Source organism: Carassius gibelio, chromosome A12 (genome assembly GCF_023724105.1).
Source record: "Carassius gibelio isolate Cgi1373 ecotype wild population from Czech Republic chromosome A12, carGib1.2-hapl.c, whole genome shotgun sequence".
Lineage (NCBI taxonomy): Eukaryota > Metazoa > Chordata > Actinopteri > Cypriniformes > Cyprinidae > Carassius > Carassius gibelio.
Genome location: NC_068382.1, coordinates 16,127,823 through 16,140,083, shown reverse-complemented (window position 1 = coordinate 16,140,083; position 12,261 = coordinate 16,127,823). Strand labels below are relative to the sequence as shown.

The window sequence follows — 12,261 nt, the reverse complement described above, 5'->3', positions numbered from 1 at the left end:
TGTATTTGTTTATTTTTGGCTTGTGCTAACTTTTAGGTCTTTCTTGGTCCTTTTCTAATGCATTAACCATTTAAAAGCATATACTGAGTGATAGCTTAATTTAGTCTAAATGTGCAACAATTTTTTTTTTAAATGACAACAATAATTGTTCGTCAGTTTGTGGGAAGTGCCAGTTATAGACAGTCAGCCACTCTTTTGTTTGCTTTTTGTGTGATTATTACACAATGTTAGAATGCGATCCCACTAAGATGCTTTATTAAAAATTCACGCCTCTCTACATAAAACCAAAACCGGTTACGTAATGGCATTCTGACGTACAGTACCAACTAGGTCCAGCAGATGGTAGCAAATCGGTCCTCCACACGAGGTGAACCCTGTTATCGCGAGAACTGAATGTACAGGGCTCTTCGCTATCGCGAGATCTTCATGTATTAGCTGCGGCGCTGGATGGCGCTGGTGGAAATTAGGGAATGCGCGGTCAAGATTTCTCCGGGGTTGAGTTGAGCTCGGGCAGGACGCGAGACTGACTGCATCTGTTTGTGAACTGTAAGGTGAGTAAGCACTCTTTAAACTTAATTAATGGAACGAAATTAGATAGATGTGTAATTCTGAACATGTAAACATGTGTTCTTTATAAGTGTAACTTGGTGAATTCCAGCAAGCTTACATTCCAGATGTTTAATGTGATGGGGAAAATACTTAACATCCGCGCGTGCGGATGCGTCTCCTCCGTCTTAAGTCAAGGATGCTCAACTGGGACCATCCAGCACATTATGTCCCTTTTTACAGGCATATTTGTAGATAACGTTGCATTTGGCGTGGTCATTCTCTGCATCTTCAATCTGCAGAATCATTATTTCAGACTGGTTGTGCACATGTAATACTGTACTTCATGACAGTTCTTTAACTTTTAAGCGGATGTTCAATAATTAATGCATGATGTTAAAGTTCAAGTTTTAGATTTTTATTGCTTTTTATAAAGCTTTTATTTTTCTTTAGATTTGGTCACATGCATTATATGTGTTGACTGATCTCAAATTATATTCTTCAGTTTTCATTGACTCACTGAAGAGGACAGCACATGGTCGATATTGATTTAGTTTTGTGGTTGTATTTAAGTGATTAACAGGACAGTTATCAGTGATTCATGTTAAAACCTCTTGTTGCGTCAAAATATGATGTCATTTTGTTCTTGTGAAAACAAAAGGAGACTCTTTAGGTATAGGTATGACAGCCTATATTTCCACAGAGGAGCAAAAATCATACAGGTTTGGAACAACATGAGAATACATTTTTTTGCTGAACTGTCCCTTTAAATTAATTTCATCCCTGCTTAAGTGCAGTGGACTTAGCATTTCTGGGCATCATATGCATATTCAGTACTCAAAGGCACCAATTCAGCTGACACAAGAACACACCTATAAAGTCCAAAAATGCTGCACGTGATAAGAACAAATGCACCAGGTTCTCATTTAGTTGCATTAGTTTCAGTTTGTTCTTTATTTTTTAAATGCTGTCCTGACTTAACTGCATAAATCTTGTGAGATTATGAAATTCCAGTGAATGCTATTTAGTAAATTATCATTTTATGTAATTTAGTATTCTAAATCCCTTCTCATCATACCATGCCTATTATCAGATAACTTTTGGGTTCAGTGCGGGGCTGATTTACTAAGATTTAGACAACATGCAGTAAAAGTCTCCTACTGTTTTTGCATTCATATATGTAATGCACATTGATTGGTTTGGTAATGTTGCATGCGTCATGTATGCTGTGAGATTAGATTTGACTGTAATTACTTCTACTATTTTAAAATTCTTAAACTCCACTAATTCTGAGCAAGTGTTTCTTTAGTTTCTGTTCGGTTGGCAGTTGTCCACTTTAAACGTGTCTAATTTTGTCAATGGTGGCTGTCCCTGAGAAGAGCTGCTCAGGCCCATTAGGGGGCCCCTGTGCTTTTATGTACTTCATGAGTGGCCCTCATGGGGGTCATCAGTCAACAGGCCGTCCGCACTCCACAGATAGAAGTGTTTGCAGAGTCTTGCTAAAAGCCCGGGAAAATGAAATGAGGGGCTCTCTGTGGCGGAGTAACCTTTCTGACTGTTTTCAACATGTGTCTCAGGTTTTCTTACACAATGTGCTTGTAAAGCTGTTTTAAACCTACTCTCCAAGAACGTCACTCAGAGCTTTTACAAATATTTACTGCATATTGTATAAGTAATGATTGTGCGGTGCTACAAAGGAATGCATCTTTTAAGTTTAGTCTGATTTTTGTTGCTTTTTGTTTGTAGGTGACAGTGATGAATAACAAGACAAATTAAAAATGGAAATTAATTTCAAGAAGGTTGTCAAAACATCTTTCACTATAGTTTGATGCTTTGATGCTGTAGATGAGGATGCAGTGGAGGTAATTAATTTCAGGAGATGCGTCATCTGCATTTCTCCAGGCTGTTGTAACAAGACACAATTTACATGCATGCCATTCTCATACCCATTGTCATTTGGCAAAAACAGCACTAAATCTAGACAGAGCTGGAGATGAGATGGTGACACTGCATCTTGAGTGCTCTATCTTTTGGTTTAATTTTTTCCTTCTGTCTATCATTGTCTGCTGATGACACGTTGTTGCATAAAAAATTGTAAAATTGCAAAAAGTAATGGGTCAAAAATGGCCTGTTGTGGCCAGCAGGTTTATTTGAATGTTTAGTGTAAAAATAAATACTGGAAAAACCTTGCATAAGATATATATAAAAATAGGGAAAAGACTTGTTTGATTGATGAAAAAGACATTATACGTTAGGTATTATTACTTTATGTTACTACATTTAAAAATATGCTAATGCTGAAGCTGAAATAATTTAAAAAATATTCAAAAATTCATTCATTTAAATACATTTTGAGCCAGAGATGGCATTATATAACAGCATATCATGGTATTACGTTCTTATAGTGGTATAACTGTCATAAGCTCTGTGTGCTAAACTTTCAATCAGACTAAAATAATTTATGGTCATGTGAACATGAAGCAGTTTCTCCATTTTGTCCAGGGGAAAGTTTGAATACATTGTCAGGAGGAGCGTTTCAGAAACAATGGGAGTCACCTCTTCACCAGACATGTAATTGAACCAGAGTCAGGAGAGCTTAATTGCTTTGGTTACATTCATGAAGTAATAATAGTGTTCTCATAGTTTGTCTTGACATGCTTGCTTTGCAGAGGAGTTTGAGAGCGTCGAAGACAGCTGGGAGAGTGAACTTGGGTCTTCCTCATTGTCGACTATGTCTATTTGAAGCTCCACATAACCCACTTACAGGGAAACCACATTTTGCCTCCTATATTGGGTTTTGAAGGAGAGAGCGAGAGAGAATGTGAGAGAAGAGTGAGAGTGAGAGTAATGGACATGATCAGGCCTCTCATACAGTGCTGTGTTGCGTAAGATGTGTCCTCATAGCACTCATCACCTCTCTCCTGTTGAGCCTGGAGTGGATCATGTTTTTACCACAGCATTCTGGCTTGGGTTTTTGGTTTGTGGTTCACTACAGGACACCAGAGATGGTGTGACTCCACTGTATGTGGTTTGGATGCTGTCATAAGCAACAGGAGCATTAGCCAATTATATCTGTTGTAGGGGACAGGAATGTCAGTCCACTTACTGTAGCCGATTGCTGTTATCTCCACAGTTTGTCACTTAAAAATTAGATTCACAAAACAGTTTGACAGACTGCTTTGTCAGTGGATGGTAACCAATATTTTTTTGTTGAGTAAACTGAATTTTAAGTAAATGTTTGAATGAACTGAGTACATGTTGTGTAATCTAGAGATGCAACAATAGAACGGCAAGGGACCTGAATTGGCAGATTTTCTGCATGATTGGTCCAGGTCAGTGTCTGGCCGGTCAGTCCGTTTTGACTTCACAGGTACGTTCACATCTGCATATAAACACATACATTTCCATTACCTTTGCTGTAATCTAATGTTCACTTAAAGTTAGTCTTTTACAAAAGCTGAATATTTGAATTATCCTGTTAAATGTAATCTTTAGCAGACTTTTTTTATACTGTACATACAAGTAAAATGTTGTTTTATTTAAAATGTATGTATGCATTAATATAATATTTTATAGGTTGTTTATTGGTTATCGCCCATAATAGTTATCAGCTGATTGATTTCAGCCAAAATTGTAATATTTGCAAATATCTGCGTTATATCTACACCAGTGGTTCCCAAACTTCCCAAACCACACAGCCAAACACGTATGTTTGCATGGCACACTGCAAAAAAATTAACTGACCCCGCTATTGTTGGGTTAATAACTTAGTATTCAGAAGCTAGATTGTTAACTGTCTTTACTGAATGAACTGGCAATGAACAGAAAATAACTCGGGCTGGCACCGCCCAGCAAAACGGGAAAACCAGTTATATTAACATTATTATTATTTATTTTAAAAGTAATTGGTGGCCCACCTGTAATACCATCGCAATCCACTACACAGGTTGAAAACCACTGATCTACACTGTTTTCTAGATGCTTGTATTTTTTTGTGCTAAGCCATTAAAAACCTATATTTTTAAATATCTTAAACTATTTTTTAATTGACATGCTGTCTTAATGCAATTATCATGGCACAAGAGGCTGAAAAAACATTGATGTGTGACTCATCATGCGCACATTTGAACAATTACCCAAAAGTGCAGAGCAGACAAAATGATCGAAATAGCCACCCCTACTATCCAGTGCAGAAAGTCTTCATTTGAGGCATCTAACTGCACCTGGACTGGTTTTCTAGGGAACTGAGCCGAGATGCACTGAGCTCAATGAGAGGTGATGCTGAATGTGTCATTCTGCTGGAGGTGTAGATGCCACCCACTGATACTGATAATTTCTAATGACTCTCTCACTATCACTGCGTTGACATGGTAACCTGATTCACTTCAGGGGTGTAACCTCCCCACTCAGTCCATATTCTTATTCCCATGAGCAGGTGCAGGTGGTTTGAAGACACTCGTCTTCACTTCGTGTTTTAGGTATGGCCAAAATGGCTGCTGTCTGTCATCAGATCATGGCACTATATATTTTGTACCAAAGTTTAGAGCAAATTTCCTGCTTGATTACTGCTGGAATAAACCTTGAAGAGTAGACGCCATTTTTAAATTGACTTGAATAAAAATGAAGCTGTAGGGGCAAAGTCTTTTCAGTGTGACCTTCAGCCTTAAAGGGTTAGTTCATCCAAAAATGAAAATGATGTCATTAATGACTCCGTCATTCCAAACCCATAAGACCTCCGTTCATCTTCGGATATTTTGGGTTTAGTCCAAGAGCTTTCTGTCCCTCCATTGAAAATGTATGTATGGTATGCTGTCCATGTCCAGAAAGGTAATAAAAACATCATCAAAGTAGTCCATGTGACATCAGAGGGTCAGTTAGAATTTGTTGAAGCATCGAAAATACATTTTGGTCCAAAAATAAGAAAAAAATATGATTTTATTCAGCATTGTCTTCTCTTCCCGGTTTGTTGTGAGTGCGTTCACAACACTGCAGTGACGCTGCTGACGTGTTTTCTAGTGCGCTCAATAGCAAAGATAACACATCAGCAGCGTCACTGCAGTCTTGTGAACACGCTCACAACAGACCCGATGACATAGTTTTTATTTTTGGATGAACTAACCCTTTAAGAAACCTCTAATTTGCACAAACCATGAATTTTTGTCCAGTTCATGGATTTTTTTTTATTGATGGACAACCAGGAGAATATGTGTTTAACTCTGTTTGATAATGATAGGCCAGTAATTATTTTCATGTTAAGGCTGATATCTAATAAATAGCAGATATTAAAATGTTATACCGTTGTGCCTAAATAAAATAAATTAAAAAAAAGAAATTACAACACTGTAATGTGCACAGTGCAATAATAACAAAATTGAGATTTTCTAAAGATTTAACAGTGTTAAAATGTTTATTCTATAAAAGGAATAGTTCAACCAGAAGAGAAAGTTTGCTGAACATTTACTGGCCATCAGGTCATCCGATAAAGATTAGTGTTTTTTTTTGCAATGGTTTCTTCATGCGATTTGGAGAAATTTATCATAACTTGCTGGGAGCCGTCAGAATAACTTCATGTTTGTAAGCATTTTAACTTTAAACTCTTGCTTCTGGCAAAAATATCAGTCCCAAAACTTGATGATTTTGTTCAATACAAGCACAAAGCTTTTCACATGACAAAACGTTACTGGATTAAAGTTGTGTGGATTATTCTGATGTTTATATCAACTGTTTGGACTCTCATTATGACGGCACCCATTCACTGAGAAATGATGCAATGCAAATTTTCTCCAAATTTGTTCAGGTGAAGAAACAAAATATCTACATCTTAGTTAGCTTTAATACTTTTTTTTTTAAAGTTGACATTTTGCTTTTTTTGCATTTAGTTAGGTCTCTAGCTTGTATGCCACCACAGAAAAGCTGAAGAGAAAACACACAGCCAATTTGTTATGGGCTGCCTGAGTCTGAAACTCAGTCGTCCAGCAAGCTGTTTCAATTTGCAGCTGGTTTTATGTAGATAGCTAGCTATTTGAATAAGACCACATCCAAGCCATATGCTGAGTCCATGGCAGCAATTCATGTGTCTTGTGTAGACATGCCCCACATATAAGAGGGATGGGGTGAGCAGCTCATTATCATTTAAAGAGACAGAGACACCGAAACGAGTCACTGTGAACAAAGCTGTTTTTGACGAGGTAAAAAGCGTGTTGTTTTAAACAATAATTGAGGAATTTTAAAGACCACTAAACTTAGAAGAATTAATTGATGTGTCCTTTTGCTTGAGATAAACTATAATTCCCTTTTGATAAAGTCATATTAACAAACCTGGTTTGTCAGAATGAGCTAACTCAGTGCATGACTCGTCAGTGCTGTGAGGCATTCATAAAGAAAAGATGATGTCACTGGAGACCAAAAAAATCACTGTGAGTATTGCTGATGTCATTATGTGTGAAGTTAATTGCCTTACTTTCTCTCCTTATGCATTTATTAAGCAGAATCAGAGCGCAGTGAGCTGCTCGCTAGTGTACTTTCTGCTACAGCAAGCATTTTATTACAAAGTTTTTTCTCTTTTGCATACACACTGGATAGTGGGCTCCCCGGTGAAGCCAGTTAAGGTCAATGCTCATGTAATTGTGTGTGCACCATTTCGGTCGGCGGAGTCTGGCTAATAAGCCAAATGCAGGAAGAGATGATATTACACACAGGAACATTTGCACTTTAATGAATTTTTTTTCTCATTATGTGCACGAGCAGAGTATTGATTAAGTGCAGGTGGGATGCATGAACTCACAGAAAAAGCAAACATATTGACTGGATCACTTTAGAGAAAATCAATTTGTGTGATATGATAAGTAAATGAGCAATGTGTTAATTTGCTCTTTCATTTTAATTTCATTAGTGGTTCATATATTTAATTTCACTTGCTTATTTCTCCTATCTTTACGTGTGTTTACTTTTTTAAACATTGGATATAATATGAAAATAATTATTGGCTTATCTGTTTCAGCTTATCTTTGTATCCATGTATAATTTTTAAACAGTTCATACATTTTTTGGGAATCAAATTCTTGATATTGTCATTGTAACAGCCATGCTCTGTGGTTGCATGAATGAGGAAATTGCTAAATAAAAGTTCCACCCTAAAATATTTGTTGTCTCATCTATCCATTTTCACTCAGAAATGTCACATTGTGGAAGCACAATAAGTTGTGAATGACAATTTTCATTGCCTCAAGATAAAAAACAAGCTCAAAGGAAGTAAAACTCCCTGAACTGTCTGTCATGTCTTTTTTTGTTCAGTTTAATTCTGTCCTGAAGCAGTGTGATAAGGTTGTGCCCTTGTGAACTTCATTGCTTTGTGGAAGAATCATATTGCTTTTCAAGTCACTAATTGTAATGAATGGTGGATGCTGTTGCCATTGGACACAAATAGATAGAGCTTGAAATCAGCATCGTAGCAGCTGTGATGGTATGAATATTCATGGAAGCGATAAGCGCAATTGGAGACGTATGACAGCAGCTGAACAAACACCTATACTCAGATAGGGCCTGTCAAATTGACCAACAATCTCAGTACACACATCTCCTCCCTTTACTCCTGCCAACACATGTGATGCCCAGGAGAGAGAGAAAAAAAAAAATTCCATGGCTGTACAGAGCAATACTGAACATGAACATGACACCTTTCAATAAAAAACGGCTTTTCAAAGTGACAGATAAAAATTTATTTTTTGCAATAAAGATGTCTACTAGATTATTGAAAAACCCGATGACATTTACTGATGCTTGTTTGCTTGTCAACTTTTGCTACTGAATTCTGTTTTGAATATATATTAGGGCTGTGCGATTACGATTTTTGATTGTGGATGATTAAAATGTCTCCACAATGTACTTTTGAAGAAATATTGTACTATCGTGCTAAACAGCGCACATTTTATCAGTTGCAGTTGTGGCGCCTCCATCTCAATATAGTGTACAACGCAACATATATTCACATCCAATGTTAACTCAGTGGTAGAGTTACACTTATGAGACACTGCACTTATTTGCTATCACAAAAGTACAGTATTTGCATGTGCTTTAAAGCCTTGCCAGTTAAAAGTTACATTTGCGGGCTGTTAGCGTCTGATTTCGCTAATATTGACAGAAACACACAGGGTTTACAGATAAACAAAGTTAGTTATGTCTAAAGTGAAAGTAAACAGTTGAGAGAAAAACTGATGCTTTCCTGTATATTAGATTCATTCAGGTCATAAAGTGACACGACAGTACTAAGAAGGCTGCTGCTTGTCATTAAAGGGATAGTTCAACCAAAAGTTTAAATTCATTCATCAAACGCTACCCATTTCCGAAACATAGAGGTCCCCACCCAAGAGTGACGTTTGAGCCTGAGCCTCAGAAGTCGTCATGATCTGAACGCAGAGAGGAAGAGAAGAGGGTCAGATCTCGCCAAGGCTGGAACTCTTTCAAAGAAAGCTTGCGTTCGCGCTTGCACTCTCTCTTCATCCCTCCACTTAACACAGAGTGATGGAAGTTCAGTTCAAGCTGGGCCTGTCCTTCTCACTCAGTGTGTGCCCAAGCAAACCACCGCTGTGGTAGCGGATCCACATGCTCAAAAGAGCATTTCTCCTCTCCTCATTACCACAAATGTCAGTTCCCCGCCCCCATGTGGTGAACATCCATTCGAAAAACTAGAATCACTTGCTATCCACCAGAGGAATGGCCTCCTCCTGGGATTGGTCCAGCGGGATTTCTATTGGTGAAATTTGTGTGGCTGATGGCTGGTCGTTGCTGTCTACATTTACAAGGTATTATAAATTGGACATCCCTGCCCTGCAGGCATGGATTTTGTCCACTTAATTCTACCTAATCCTAAGTGGAGATGGTTATGTTATGTAGACCTTGGCCTAAACTGTTTGGTCTCATTATTGGCTCATGCTTAAAGGAGCCCTCATTAAGAGAGCTCCGGGGCTCGGGTCGCAGAGCGGTTTTGTTCTGCACTTGCTTATAGCACTGCACTATTGGGTGCGTTCCCCACAAGTGTGTCAACACAACGAAAAAGAGAGTTCGAAATGAAATGCTCTAGTTACTCACGTAATGTCGGTTCCATGAAATAAGGAAACGAGCATTGCGTAGGCTGCTGTGCTAAAAAGTTGAAAGATTAACGAAATGGCACTCAGAGCCGTCTTATAGAGAGGTTGGCCCCTCCCCTTTTGGTGCAACCACACGAATATGAGGGTCATTATACGAAAACGTGCCATTTCCCACTTTTAATGTTTGATTTTCAAATTTCTGTTTTGAAAATCTTTAAGCCCCTTTTTGGATTAAGTAGATCCTTACCTCTCAGGAAAATGTGCCGTGCCATCTCAGGCTATCTTATTTTTTTCATTTTTTTCATTTAACTAATTTAAATGTGTGTTTTTGGTCAACCCTGTTACCAACATATTAATTACTTTTTGAAAAGGTTTTAAATACATGTATAGAACAAATCTGATATACTGTGGAAGATATACTCCCCCTTGTTACATTAAGAGTGTTTGTGAATTGAGAATATTGAAAGTTTTATTTTTTTAAGGGGATGAATACGTTCATTTCCAAATTACACTCTCCCAGCATCTTCTGTTTTAAGAAAAATGTATGGAAACAAAAATTAAACACCTCAATTCAATTTTGAGTGGATTATTAGCCTCTCTTACTAAACATTTACAATTAATTGATTACATTTTTATTTACATTTTTTAAGTTATATTAGAATATTATACAAGTAACAGGGTTGACACATCAGTTACAGGGTTGACAACAGCTACCGTATTGATTATACTGCTTGTTTGAGTTACAATTATGGTTGTAATGGAGTCTTAATTGGACATTCATAAACCTTTAATTCAACATGACTAATCAGCATATTATGTAGACGGCTCTATTGAGATATTTTAGCATAAAAATGATGAAAAACCGAAACTTATCTGTTTGCATGAACTTTAACTTTAAAATGTTTTAAACTGTTGCCCCGCCTTCTACTTCTCAAACCTTATACTTTCTATGATATTGTGCTGAGAAAACACAGATTTACCCATTCTGTGTTGGTAGTGGCATGTACCACAGTTTGCTTTGCCAATTGAGAAACTTGATTGGTAAACGGTTTGCCAGAATATACCCTGACCCAGATCTATCCCGTTAGTGAAGCACTGGTTTCCACACTGGTTTCATTAAATAAATAAATAAAGGAAATTATTATTTTAAAAGATTCACGAATAAGAATCATCTGTTCACGAATTGGATCGTGAACTTGCATTACCGAGCCAAAGATGATACTGAACATTTCGAATGAATAAAGAAGTTCATCTGTAAACCACATAAAGCTATTGTTTGACTTCATAAACCTTTATTTTATGCATGCTTCGTATGGATCTGTTGACTGAATGCATAGTGTGATTTCTAGGAGAATGTTTGTGTCGTTATGTGCTTGTAACGGGAAAAAATCAGTCGCGGTATTGTTTGAAATCCCCAAACTTAAATATTAAATTAATAAATTACATCAAAATAAAAGTAATCACTGGTAATCTAAAATAGTTTTCAGATGTTACTGTAATCTGATTACCCCTTATTTAAAATGTAATTTTAACGAAATACAGTTACTCATATTTTGTATTTTACATACGTAACGCTGTTACATGTATTTCGTTACACCCCAGCCCTGATTATTTATGATTGTGTAGCATACTGTAAATGTAAGTAGTTCACATGCCATCAGATAATCATACAAGTCACACAAGCTTGATTTATTTTTTGACAAGAAAACTTTTTCAAACTATTTGGATGGAGTGCATGTATGGAGAGTATCCCAAATGCAAACTGAAAAGCTTGTTAATTTATTGACTTCTCATAATAAAAAAAATAATGACTTTTGATTTATAAAGCACATTTATAAAACCCAATGCACTTGTGTGTATCAGTATAGATCAGTAACCTCAACATATTTTAGCCTATCTATCAGTAGAATAAATAAAAAAACATGATTTTTAGGGATAAAAACTGTAAAAACATGTATATTATGTATACTATTTGTAAGAAAAGTATGTCTGTTAAAATTCTCAGTCATCCAGGTCATAGTTATCCAAGAAGGGTTGGCTCAGGGGTGACAACCCCACAGAGGTTAAATGCCTGGCACTCCCCATCAGTCATTTAGAAATGAAGAAACCCCTTGGATGAGAGGCAATAGCTTCAAATATGGACGTACCTAGTCCAGTTGCCCTTGATTTAACCCTTCTTGTGTATACAACATGGGTAAGACACACAAAAGCGTACTTGGGTCAACCCTCTTACCCTGGAATGGTTACAGGGTTGACGGTAACAGGGTTGACGAAAAAGGTTATTGCCGGCCATTACTAGCCATGAGGTATAGGTAATGACACTACATTACGTGCCTTAATGAGAGGCTTAAATATTATCATATATGTAAATTTTTAAATATGTACAAAAAACTTTTTAACATATGCTTTTCTGGTAACAGGGCTGACACAATAAGCGTGTCCCTGTCTTTCAGACATTACATAACATCAAAGAAAATTCATTAAAAAGAAGAGAACACTTACTTGTCTTCTACCATCAACTTCATGAAAGTCAGATAATGTCACTTCCTGGAACTGATGCAACTTTTGGAACAGTCCATTATCTTTAAAGAGGTGTTTTTATAAAAAGTAACAGGGTTGACGAGAACCT

At 36.9% G+C, this 12,261-nt stretch overlaps 1 protein-coding gene across 4 annotated transcripts in view; it reads left to right on the top strand.

Annotated features, from left to right (window-relative positions):
* The first annotated feature begins 444 nt into the window (after positions 1–444).
* Positions 445–12,261, top strand: part of usp54b (ubiquitin specific peptidase 54b) — a 100,941-nt gene continuing 89,124 nt past the window's right edge. For 3 of the 4 annotated variants that reach the window (XM_052611493.1, XM_052611494.1, XM_052611490.1), the window contains exon 1: positions 490–551. The gene's annotated coding sequence lies outside the window, so the exon portion shown is untranslated. Of the gene's footprint in view, positions 552–12,261 lie in introns of all 4 variants that reach the window. The other variant, XM_052611491.1, reaches the window with a different exon arrangement.